Source organism: Pleurodeles waltl, chromosome 7, assembly GCF_031143425.1.
Source record: "Pleurodeles waltl isolate 20211129_DDA chromosome 7, aPleWal1.hap1.20221129, whole genome shotgun sequence".
NCBI lineage: Eukaryota > Metazoa > Chordata > Amphibia > Caudata > Salamandridae > Pleurodeles > Pleurodeles waltl.
In genome coordinates, this window is record NC_090446.1 from 589,915,457 (window position 1) to 589,929,092 (window position 13,636).

A 13,636-nucleotide genomic window follows, 5' to 3' on the forward strand; every position below is an offset into this window, starting at 1 on the left:
ACCCTCACAAAAGCCCCCACAAGGGAATGCCTGCACTTGGGTACACGGACACCCACCCATCACACGAAATGCCACACACAGAAGCAATAACCATACCTTTATACCCCTGCAGGACCCGAACGCCACCACACCGCCACAGAGGGTCCAGAGATGTCCATCCCACCCCCAGAAGAGGCCCCCAGCGATGACAGCAGCTCTGTCTCCCTGGACCCAGATGACCAGCCCGGCCCATCGGGGACCTCTGGACAGTCGGTTCCCCACAGACAGCCACAGGCTACACCAGACCCAACCCCCTCTGGGAACACCAGCACAGCTCCCACCCAGCGGGCCCATGCCTCTGTCTCCAGGACACGTCAATCAGCGGTGTGTCCACCACTACAGGGCACCCAGGTTGACCCACCACCCCAACAACAACAGGGACCTGGGGGCAGTGGTAGTGGGCACACCGTCCAGGGGACAGAGGCCCAGGAACACAGGGGAACTGGGAGGGCTGCTGTGCGACAGGGGGGGGACAGGCCCAGGGAACCGACTCTCCAAGAGGCCCTCTCCTCCATCATGGGAGCTTACCACCACTCCCAGGAGACAATGGCGACGGTACTGGCCCGGTTCCAGGAGATCCAGGCACTGCAGGAGGAACGGTACATGGGGTTCAGAGAGGAACTGAGGAACATCGGTTCCGCAATGGGGACCATCGTCGTGGCCCTTACCCAGATAGTCACCACATTGCGGGACCATGTGGCACCCCAAAGGGCCCCTGTCACTAGCCCAGGCCAGGAACAGCCTACCACCTCCGCCGGCGCTAGTGGACAGGAGGCCCCCACACAACAACGGGCCACCAGAACCCCACCTCCTGCAGAAGAAGAACCACCCCGCAAGCCGAACCTGAGATCTCACAAGAAGACAGAGTAGGATTGCAAGACCCCCGCCAGCCTAAGATACCCCCTGATGTCATCCCACTGTCCCACATTGTCACCCTGTCCAACCTTTAACTGCCCCTGCTTCATCCTTCCACAGGCATATGGACAATGCACCTGTGCGACTGCGAACTGGACTCTGCCATGGACATTACCCCACCCCCACCCATCACCGTTTTACAATCATGTACCTATATGTAGCACTTAAAATAAATCACTTATTGCATTTAAAATAACAGGAGTCTGCTTGTATTCTTAACAAATGTATTACACATAACGGTGCAATAATGTCCAGTTACTTTGTGATGACAACATACCAATTTCAATAAGCTTTAGTCCATGGGCAAACAAAGCTGAAGTCAGGCAGTGGGTCATACAGCTCTGAAAAGGGAAGGGAAAGTCACAAATCAGTTAACAGGAACTGGGGGGAAACACAGACAGTGGAGACGCATGAGGCCTTAAGTAAATGTAAAATGGTGTGGGTGATTCTTACCTGTGTGCTACTGAAAATATTGTTGTATGACTGTATCCCTGTTGTCCGTGTCGTCCCCGTTGTCTTCCTCCTCTTCACTCTCCACAGGCTCCAAGCTGCTACAACACCACCATCTGGACCATCCTCCTGCAGAAAAGGCACCTGGCGTCGCAAAGCAAGATTGTGAAGCATACAGCAGGCCACGATGATATGGCACACCTTCTTTGGTGAGTACATTAGGGATCCCCCTGTCATATGGAGGCACCTAAACCTGGCCTTCAGGACCCCGAAGGTCCTTTCTATGATCCTCCTCGTTCGCCCATGGGCATCATTGTACCGTTCCTCTGCCCTGGTCCGGGGATTCCTCACTGGGGTCAGTAGCCACGACAGGTTGGGGTAACCAGAGTCACCAATTAGCAACACACGGTGTCTCTGTAGCTGTTCCATCACATAAGGGATGCTGCTATTTCGCATGACATACGCGTCATGCACTGACCCAGGGAACTTGGCATTTACATGGGAGATGTACTGGTCAGCCAAACAGACCACCTGGACATTCATCGAATGATAACTTTTTCTGTTTCTGTACACCTGCTCACTTTCTTTGGGGGGAACCAAAGCCACATGGGTCCCATCAATGGCACCAATGATGTTGGGGATATGTCCAAGGGCATAGAAATCACCCTTCACTGTAGCCAATTCGCCCACCTCAGGGAAAATAATGTAGCTCCGCATGTATTTCATCAGGGCAGACAACACTCTGGACAAAACCTTAGAAAACATAGGATGAGACATCCCAGATGATATGGCCACTGTTGTCTGAAAAGACCCACTTGCCAAAAAATGGAGTACTGACAGAACCTGCACCAGAGGGGGAATCCCTGTGGGTTGGCGGATGGGGGACATCAGGTCTGGCTCCAGCTGGGCACATAGTTCATGTATAGTTGCTCTGTCAAGCCTGTATGTAAGTATGATATGTCGTTCTTCCATTGTCGACAGGTCCACCAGTGGTCGGTACACGGGAGGATTCATCCTTCTCCTCGCAAGTCCCAGCTTACGGTGCCTAGGAAGGACAACATGGAGCACAGAGTCAAGCAACCCACAGGTTCGTTCACACAGCTTGCACAGTACACGAATCGCTATGCATTGAAAGGCTTGTATGAGTGGCAATGCAAGGCCTAGGCCTGTGTGACGCAGTAGAAATTATGCCATGTGGGCCCTTGAAATGGCGGCTGCCTGACCTGTGAAGTGTGACAGTGGGATGTGAGGTCACTGCGCTGGCGTGGCACACCGTGGCGGTAGGCGGTCGAAGACCGCGGCGCAAAGCAGCATTGGTTAACATTGAACCCTATGGGTCTCAGGAGCCAATGACGATGTGCGCCGGCGGTCGCGGTACGCACCGCCGCGGGCGTGACCGCCATTTTCTAACTGCTTAATCACTCGAGACCTGATCATCCACAGGAGAGGACCTATACTGCAAGTGCTGCTGTGACCTCGGTCTGGGAGATACAATGGCTGCTGCGACTGGGGAAAGGGCCCCTGCCTTCACTTCCGAAGAATTGGAGAAACTTGTTGATGGGGTCCTCCCCCAGTATGCGCTACTCTACGGTCCTCCAGACCAACAGGTTAGTACACAGGGTGCACGTTGAATGGGCTATGCCTGTGTTGAGTGGGGTGTATGTAAGATGGTGGGGAGGGGAGCGAATGAGGAGTGCAACGCACGAAAGATGAGAGCATGTGCCACATGGCAAGGTTGGGGAGGGGGGGGCCACTCACATTGACCAGGCAGAAAACTGATGCGATTTCCTTTACCACCCTGTACATGTCACATAGGTCAGCGCCCATCAGAAGATCGACATTTGGCGTGCCATCGTCAAGGACGTCCGGGCCCTGGGGTCCACAACAGACGGGGCACCCACTGCCGAAAGAGGTGGGAGGACATCCGCCGCGGGACCAGAAAGACCGCCGAGTCTCTGCTGGGGATGGCCTCCCAACGTAGGAGGGGTGCCAGCCGCCAATTGACCCCCCTGATGTCCCGGATCCTGGCGGTGGCCTACCCCGATTTGGATGGGCGCGTGAGGACATCACAGCAGACACAAGGGGGTGAGTATCAGCACATTCTGCTATCTTTGCGCGCAGTGAAGGTGTCTGGGTGGGGGAGGAGGGCTGTGGCTATCTCTAGGCCAGGGCGCATTCTGTAGGCTAGGCCCCTCCGTTAGACACGGCCCTGTGCCCCCGCCCCCCACCTCTGTAGGGTGCCAAGTACAGCTATCCATGGTCCGGCCTCACCCATGTGTGCATTTGTCGTCCATAGACCTGTAGGCCTAGTCACAATAACTGAGTAGTGTACCCCGATTGCGCGGCCTAGTGCAGGGGGCTTCTGTGTCTGTCCTCTCCGACAACGGTGTTGCCAATGCATGCACTCAACCTGTCTTCATTTCTCCCTCCCCCCCATTTTCTTTGTCTTCCTGTTCATGTGTGCATTAGCATCATCAGGCGGAGGAGAAGTGGCATCGGCGCACGAGGGAGCTGCATCTGACATGGCCCCGGAGGGCCATACAACAGACTTCGAGTACACCAGTGAGACGGAGGGCGAGTGGAGCTCCACAACGGGGACCCGTGGAGACGTCAGCGACACCGACACGTCCTCGGAAGGGAGCTCCCTAGCGGTGGCGGCAACATCCGTGCCCACCGCCACAACAGGTACAGCCGCCACCCAGAGCACCAGCCCCGCCCTCCCAGCAGCCCCTCAGCCTTCGCTCCGTGCCCGCTCGCCCAGGAAGGCGGGCATCTCCTTCGCCCCAGGCACCTCAGGCCCTGCCCCAGTTACCCCTGCTGCCCTCAGTGAGGAGGTCATTGACCTCCTCAGGACACTCATTGTTGGGCAGTCTACCCTTTTGAATGCCATCCAGGGTGTAGAAAGGGAGGTGCATCGGAGCAATGCATACCTGGAGGGCATTCATTCGGGTCAGGCTGCCCATCAGCGATCGTTCAACGCTCTGGCCTCAGCACTGACGGCAGCCATTGTCCCTGTCTCCAGCCTCCCTCTTCTGACTCCCTCCACCCAGTCCCAGTCTCCTGTTCCTCTGCCTATCCCATCCACACCATCAGACCAGCCTGCACACACCTCTACACCCAACGGCAGCTCATCCAGACATAAGCACCACAGATCCCACAAGCATTCACCCAAGCAACATCCAGATGCAGACATGCCAACAGTCACTACCACCTCTGTGTCCCCCACCTCCTCATCTCCCTCCTCCCTCCCTGTGACGTCTCCACTCACACCTGCATGCACACCACCATCAGCCAGTACTTCCATCACCAGCACACCCTCCATTACAGTCCGCACATGTGCAGTCACCACCCCCACTGCCATTTACACGTCCCCTGTGTCCTCTCCCAGTGTGTCTGTCACCCCCTCTTCCAAACCACACAAACGCAGGCAGCCACCCACCCAACAGCCATCCACCTCACGACAGCCTCCGTCACAAGCACCTGCACCCAAAGACAGCACACTTGACTCTCCTACAACCACATCCTCTTCCTCCACTCCCAAACCCACTACACCTACCCGTCCCTGTCCTTCCCAAGTCCTTTTCCTTTCCAACCTTGAGCTCGTTCCAATCACTGACCCACCCCCTCCATCTGGTAAGAGTAAAAAAAGCACCTCAGCCACCACCAGCCCTGCATCTACTGTGACCATAGTGCAGGGCTATTGGAGTCCACCAGCTCCTAGGGCAGGAACATCGGCCAGCAGCAAGGGGACAGCCAGCCCACCCCCTGGGAAGAGGACAAAAGAAAATAAGGGCCGGCGCGACAAGCCTGAGACGGCTGCCACCAAGGACAGTAGCCTTGCCCCGTCACCTGCCACATCATCAAAGGGAGGCAAGGGCCACAGAGCTTCAGCGAAGGAGGGCAAGGGCTGCAGGGCGGAGAAGTCAGGCAGCAGGCGAGCTGCCCAGGAGGGCCCCACCAGCCCCATTCCGGTTGTGACGGACGACACCCACGGGCCCAGGACTCCATCACAGGAGGGCCCCGCGACCGCAAGGTCGGATGGCGACTGAGCGGGAAGTCTTGGCCAGGTCTGGCTCCCTAGAAACACAGGACAAGCACCGCTGAACAGGGCCCCGCCGGGAGAAGCACCGCTGAACAGGGCCCCGCCGGGAGAAGCACTGCTGAACAGGGGATGCCGGGAGAAGCACCGCTGAACAGGGGCCCGCCGTGACAAGAACCGCTGAACAGGGGCCCGCCGTGACAAGAACCACTGAACAGGGCCCCGCCGGGAGAAGCACCGCTGAACAGGGCCCCGCCGGGAGAAGCACCGCTGAACAGGGGCCCGCCGGGAGAAGCACCGCTGAACAGGGGCCCGCCGTGACAAGAACCGCTGAACAGGGCCCCGCCGGGAGAAGCACCACTGAACAGGGGCCCGCCGGGAGAAGCACTGCTGAACAGGGCCCCGCCAGGGGAAGCACCGCTGAACAGGGGCCCGCCGTGACAAGAACCGCTGAACAGGGGCCCGCCGTGACAAGAACCGCTGAACAGGGCCCCGCCGGGAGAAGCACCGCTGAACAGGGCCCTTCATCTCAAGCACCGCTCCGCTGGGCCCCGCCGTCTCTGCACCGCTCCGCTGGGCCATTCATCTCAAGCACCACTCCGCTGGGCCCTTCATCTCAAGCACCGCTCCGCTGGGCCCTTCATCTCAAGCACCGCTCCGCTGGGCCCTTCATCTCAAGCACCGCTCCGCTGGGCCATTTATCTCAAGCACCGCTCCGCTGGGCCCCGCCGTCTCTGCACCGCTCCGCTGGGCCCTTCCTGTCAAGCACCGCTCCGCTGGGCCATTCATCTCAAGCACCGCTCCGCTGGGCCCTTCATCTCAAGCACCGCTCCGCTGGGCCCTTCATCTCAAGCACCGCTCCGCTGGGCCCTTCATCTCAAGCACCGCTCCGCTGGGCCCTTCCTGTCATGCACCGCTCCGCTGGGCCATTCATCTCAAGCACCGCTCCGCTGGGCCCTTCATCTCAAGCACCGCTCCGCTGGGCCCTTCATCTCAAGCACCGCTCCGCTGGGCAACGCCGTCTCAAGCACCGCTGGCCCATTGACAGTGCCGGTTCTGTGTCGAGCAGGGCTTCACGAAGCACTCTGGGCACCATGCCTCCTCCATTAACAGTGGAGTCGGTAATCCATCTGATGGACTGTGGCTTGGCACTTCCCAGGATGGAACAGTGGGCAAGCCACCCACTGTAGAGACTTGAGAGACTGTGGCTTTGCACTCCCCAGGATGGCACAGTGGGCAAGCCACCCACTGTAGAGACTTGTGAGACTGTGGCTTTGCACTCCCCAGGATGGGACAGTGGGCATGGAGGCCCCTCGTGGATCTGGCGTCGTGGACTCATGTGGCTGAGGTGCCCCCCCTTCCCTTCCCCCTGAGGTGCCTGTAGTTTTATCATCTGATGCCCCAGCAGTGTTCTCTCCAATGGTATCTGGTCTCCTGTGTGGGCTTTGCCCATGTATTTGTGCACATTGGCCCACGGACTATGGAACTTTGACAGAATGTGCAGGACTTATTGCCTATGTATATATTTTTGACTATGTTCATTCCTTATTTTGTATCTTTCATATAGCATATTTCCCATACCTTCAATGGAGCTATTTATACATATATTTTATAGATCATTTTAATTGTGTCTTTGCATTATTCCGGTGGGTTTGGGGGGTGTCACTCTGACTTGTTGCTCTGCATTGGAGTGTAGGTATTTGGGGTGGGGGGGTGGGTGTATGGCGCATGTGTGTGCCCGTAAGCTTTCCTCCTCTCCCCTCCCCTGTGTCGTAGGTGCAGTACTCACCGTTGTCGTCTGCGCCGGCGTTCGTACTCCTGGTAGATGAGCAGGTAGACAATAGCTGGTAGGATGTTTAATTCAGGTTCCATGCTGTCCTCCTTCCTCGTGGAGTGTGTAGAGGTGAGCGTTTTCCCGTTCGTAGTCTGTTTCCGCCGTGTTTTTATCGGCGGGGCTCCCGCCCCGGAAAAGGTGGCGGATTGGTGAGTTGTGATAGGGTGGGCGGTACATTGTCTGCCGCCTGCCTGTTGGCGGTGACCGCCGCGCTGTTTGTCTGTCCCGCCGTGGTGGTCGGAGTGTTAAAGTGGCGGCCTGTGTTGGCGGTTCCCGCCAGGGTCAGAATTCCTTTTTTTTGACCGCCTGCCTGTTGGCGGGTTGGCCGCCGCTTTATCACCGACCGCCAGGGTTGGAATGACCCCCTAAGTCCTTTACTTAACTCACAGGCTCGTGTTAGAGCTATTAATTCTGCGGCCTGAGCAGAGTTATGTGGTATTCTAGCTGTTTCAACTACAGTGGTAGCTGTTGTAACTGCATAGGCTGCAGAGGTAGTGCCATCGGGTAGCTTGATGCATGAGCCATCTACGTATAATATGCCATCAGGGTCTCTCAGTGGAGTGTCCTGTAAGTCCACTCTCCCTTTTGTTTCATCCTCCGTCCGGAGAATGCAGTCATGTATGTCATCATAAGAATCTTCTGTTTTTTCAGTAATTGGCAATAAAGTGGCAGGATTGAGCGTGTTGCACCTTTTTAATGTTATATGACTAGCTAAAAGTGTCAGTTCATAAGTAGTTAATCGTGCATTAGTAAGATGCTGTGTTTTTGTTTTGTTTAATAGTGCGTCAACAGTGTGTGGGACCAACAGGGTGAGGGGTGAATCCATGACTATCTCGGCCGACTGGTGCACTGCGACCGCTGCAGTGGCTACTGCCCGTAGACAGTTCGGGAGTGCACAGGCCACTGGATCCAGTAGGGCCGAAAAATAAGCACAGGGGCGTTGTTTTCCGCCATGCTCTTGGGTTAACACTGATAGTGAACATCCATTTCTCTCGCTCACATATAACTGAAAATCTTTACGATAATCAGGCGTACCCAGTACAGGTGCTGTGAAGAGTGTATTTTTCAATTCATCAAAACCAGACTGAAAATCATCATTCCATTCAATTTTTACAGGACAATCTTTGTGGGTGAGATGCAAAAACGGTTTTATCAAAAGAGAATAATTAGGAATCCATTGATGACAGAAGGAGGTAATACCTATAAAGGCCCTAACCTCTCTCTGTGTCCTTGGAACCGGTATGTCTCGTATAGCTTGTATTCTCTCAGCCGTCAACGTACGTCCCTCCTTAGACAGGTGGTGTCCTAGGTATATAAACTCCTGTCTACAATACTGCAATTTGGAGAGGGAGACCTTATGGTGATGGTGTGCAAGATGTTTCAATAAGGCTACAGTATCTGTTTTACAATTTTGTTCTGAAGTGGATGCTATTAAAAGGTCATCCACATTTTGAACCAGCGTCGAGGAGCAAGGGAAAACAAGGGCATCTAATTGACCCTTGAGGGCCTGGCAAAAAATGCTAGGCGATTCAATATAGCCTTGTGGAGCGCGACAGAACCGGAAACTGCGACCACCCAGTGAAAACCCAAAGATGTGTCTACTATCTGGATGAATGGGAATGCTAAAGAATGCATTCTTAAGATCGATAACAGAGAACCAAGTAGCGGAGGCAGGTATCATTGTTAATAATGTCGTAATGTCAGTAACAACAGGGAACTGGGGTATTACAATCTTATTGCCCGCCCGTAAATCAATAACAAATCGGAGTCCTGGAGACGCGGTGCCATCAGATAATTTTTTATGAACAGGAAGGACAGGACGATTACAATCATTACCACGCGTTTCTTCAATGACACCCAAATCAATCAACTGGGTCACAATATTTTTGAGTTGTTGTTCAATGTGTTGGGATAATTTGTATTGGGGAAGACGAGGCAATTTGGCATTGGTTTTCAAGCGTATGACATACGGTGGTATGTCCAGACATCCAACATCGTCCTTATGTATGGCCCATGAAATGTCTGGCAAATCTCGAAGTTCGGGTGGAAGTGGTTTTGACAAAAATTGTGACGGGGAAATATTTGGACCTAGAGTGAAATGAACTCCATCCGGAGAGCAATAAATGGTGGCGTACAATTTCTTTAATAGGTCCAAACCCAATAAATTCTCACTACAGGCCGAAGTAAGAATGAGAGGGGAGCTAATGGTGTAAGGACCTATAGCAACATGCAGCGGCTGGGAGACGGGGTTAGCCACCGGAACACCAGAAAAACCCATAGAGACGTTAATATTGCCAGACAGAGGGACCCCTTGGACCTCTTCCTGTTTAACAGAACTTTTGGTGGCCCCAGTATCTACCAAAAAATCATGTGGAGTGCCGTCTAATTGTACCTCAACGTGAGGGCCATTCTGCCTAACAGCAATAGAAACTGGTCCCACCTCCCTCTGTCGAAGGCTGTCCCCTGACCTTCATACGCATCATAGTCGTCATTAAAATATTGACGCTGGGATGAAGCATCAAAATAATTCGGGCGGGGGGTACTGTGGGACCGTGAAGGGGCCTGCTGGCGGGGTCTGTCTGCAGGACCAGACCTACCGCGTGGTCTGTAGTCCTGTTGCGGTGGGGGCATAGGGCAGCCTGTGGAGTTGTCCTTATTGGGGCAGTCACTCTTCCAGTGGCCCTCCTGCTTGCAATAGGCGCACTGATTGTAGGAGAGGGAAGAACGGGGAGGGCGTTGGGACTGCCTTCTGTCATTGGGAGGTCCTTGTGACCTTGATCTGGACTGCTGTTGACGGGGCTGAGTGTAGGCCTGCTGAAATAACACCTTTGTTTTTAACTCCTTCGTTTTTTTCTCGTTCTTTTCTTGTTTTTCTATCTCCCTGTTCTCATAATATTGGGCCATTGTCAGTATTCAGTCAGTAGAGACTGGCCACGTACTTTCACACAATTTCAATTTTCCCTTTATGTCTGGTAATAAATTGTCCACGAATTTGTCAACAAAGAGTCTTATCCCCCCTTCAGTAGTCATGTCTTGGCCGCTGTAATCAGAAAAGACACCCTCAAACCTTGTATAAAAGTCTGAAACACCCTCGTCCTTTTTCTGTTTACAGGCGGACAATTTATCCCAATTTATCCTGTGTGGTGCAAGTATGGTCTTCATTAAATCCAAAATACGCAGTGGGAGAGCCAATAAAAGTGGGTCTGGTTTCGCTCCCCCAACCCTGTCTCTTTCTGCTGCTTGCAATTGGTCCCACGTGCCCCCTAGTTCAGCATGGTCGTGCCTCCGTATTTTTGACCATACTTCCTGCGGGACTACTGCTGCCATTAACATGTCAATATCGGACAAAGTCATAGTACATGATTCAAGAATTTGTTGCAATTCTTTACAATATCCTACAGGGTTCTTACGGGGGTCAGGTAAGTTGGCTTTTAGGGTATATGTTTAAGATCTTTTCCATGGGGTGTGTACCCACATTTGTTGAAAATGCCCTGCGGTAATAACTTGGCCAGCGTCATCCGTCACCGGTTCTCGCCAAACCGGCGGAACCTCTTTCCTGGTCTTATGTCTCTGTAATTCTTTCTCTGCCTTCCTACGTCTTTGGTCTGCTTCTTTCTGCCAAGTCCATAGTGAATCAAACATCCCTGGTCTACTTTTTGTCACAAACAAACGTTCCTGTAAATAGTCTAATTTATCTTTATCAAATGTCCTGTGAATAGGCCATTGTAAATCAGAACTACCTTTGGTTCTTTTTCTCCATATATCAGACCAAATAATCGGACCTATGCCATATTTAACATATATATCATGATTCGGAGTCCCGGCCAGAGGAGCGGGGCATGTTTCCTCCAGGCGGGAGTCCCTACTGCAAAGACAACAACACAATTTCCTGAAACAACTGAACGCTGGCACTCTTCCAGTAAAAAAAAAAAAAAATTCTTACACCAATGGTTTGAATACACCAAATGAGTGGCAAATATTCCTTTTGCTTCCTATATACTTAAATGACAACTGAGGTCAGTCTTACCACTGACGTCGATCTTTGCAAAGAGCGATAGAAACCGTACAATACTCACAGACCTATTTTTAGACAGGAATCTTTCAATTCCCGTCCTTACCTGACACTTCTGTTATAGTCCAACAGTTGGGGACTCCAGTAGTTCACGGAAAACAGAGACCCGAATCCAGACAGCGCCAGGAGAAGTCGAGCCGGCTGGAAGACACACAGTGGAGATCCGCAGGTCCACGACAGAGAACGAAGCTCAGAATCTGGTGTGGGGCGCCTCCCTTGGAAATACAATCGTGAGTCCTCCGTCACCTGGTCGGTCCCCTGGATGCCTGACTCGGGTCCCTGTTCGGGAGCCAACTGAGGAACCAGGAAAGATTAGACCCCCACCGGGGTCTCCTTCCCAGCGGTGGAGGGACACCCTTGTCCTCAAGGTCAATTTAGCAGAGAGTACACAAATCAAGCGTCACCAACTGGAGGAATAAAGAGAAGTTTATTACATGGATTATAGCTCAAGCTAATACAGAATCCCAGGACAGTCAAGTGACTATCCTACGGAGGCTGCCCCTTCACTCTGGGGCACCCAACCTTATATACACACAAAATTGCTTAGTCAGAGGACAACTCCACCCCTTTCGTATTCAAGGTCCTCTGCGACCTTCATAATATTTCAGGGATACACGTGTGGTGGGAGAAGGTACAGATGCAGCTGGCAGGAGGTGGCAACGACCTGTACAAACTTGTTCTGGCAGTTACTGATTAAGCACGACAATTCTCGGAACTGTAATTGGAAAAAATAATATGGCAGCGATAAGAAGATTGCAGCCCAAGGCTGCGAGCACAAAGTCAATCATCAAAGTTCAGGAGGTTTGTCGAGCACATGGCAACATAATAAAGATAAACAGATGCCTAGCAGCTATGGTGTATGATTAACTTTATGTACATTTTCTCAGCAGCAGCTGCAGTGAAACCCCGGGAAAGGCAGTTTGGCAGTACCCGGCTCTGTGCTAGAGACTCGGGGGATCATGGAATTGTCTCCCCAATGCCAGAATGGCATTGGGGTGACAATTCCATGATCTTAGACATGTTACATGGCCATGTTCGGAGTTACCATTGTGACGCTATACATAGGTAGTGACCTATGTATAGTGCACGCGTGTAATGGTGTCCCCGCACTCACAAAGTCCGGGGAATTTGCCCTGAACAATGTGGGGGCACCTTGGCTAGTGCCAGGGTGCCCACACACTAAGTAACTTAGCACCCAACCTTTACCAGGTAAAGGTTAGACATATAGGTGACTTATAAGTTACTTAAGTGCAGTGGTAAATGGCTGTGAAATAACGTGGACATTATTTCACTCAGGCTGCAGTGGCAGGCCTGTGTAAGAATTGTCAGAGTTCCCTATGGGTGGCAAAATAAATGCTGCTGCCCATAGGGATCTCCTGGAACCCCAATACCCTGGGTACCTCAGTACCATATACTAGGGAATTATAAGGGTGTTCCAGTATGCCAATGTGAATTGGTGAAATTGGTCACTAGCCTGTTAGTGACAATTTGGAAAGCAGAGAGAGAGCATAACCACTGAGGTTCTGGTTGGCAGAGCCTCAGTGAGACAGTTAGTCATCACACAGGGAACACATACAGGGCATACTTATGAGCACTGGGGCCCTGGCTGGCAGGGTCCCAGTGACACATACAACTAAAACAACATATATACAGTGAAATATGGGGGTAACATGCCAGGCAAGATGGTACTTTCCTACAAGGATGGGGTGACTTGTGGGGCTCTGACCAGCTTCTGTTACCTGGAATCCTTTGCAAACCTCAACATTTGGCCCAAAAACACTTTTCCTCACATTTTGGTGACAGAAAGTTCTGGAATCTGAGAGGAGCCACAAATTTCCATCCACCCAGTGTTCCCCTAAGTCTCCCGATAAAAACTGTATCTCATTTGTGTGGGTAGGCCTAGCGCCCGCGACAGGATATGCCCCAAAACACAATGTGGACACATCATATTTCCCAAAAAAACCAGAGCTGTTTTTTGGAAATGACTAGCTGTAGATTTTGGTCTCTAGCTCAGCCGGCACCTAAGGAAACCTACCAAACCTGTGCATTTTTTAAAACTAGACGCCTAGGAAAATCCAAGATAAGGTGACTTGTGGAGCTCTCACCAGGTTCTGTTACCCAGAATCCTTTGCATACCCCAAAGTTTTGCCCAAAAAACACTTTTTCCTCATATTTTGGTGACAGAAAATTGTGGAATCTGAGAGGAGCCACAAATTTTCTTCTACCCAGCGTTCCCCCAAGTGTCCCGATGAAAATGGTACTCACCTGTGTGGGTAGGCCTAGTGCC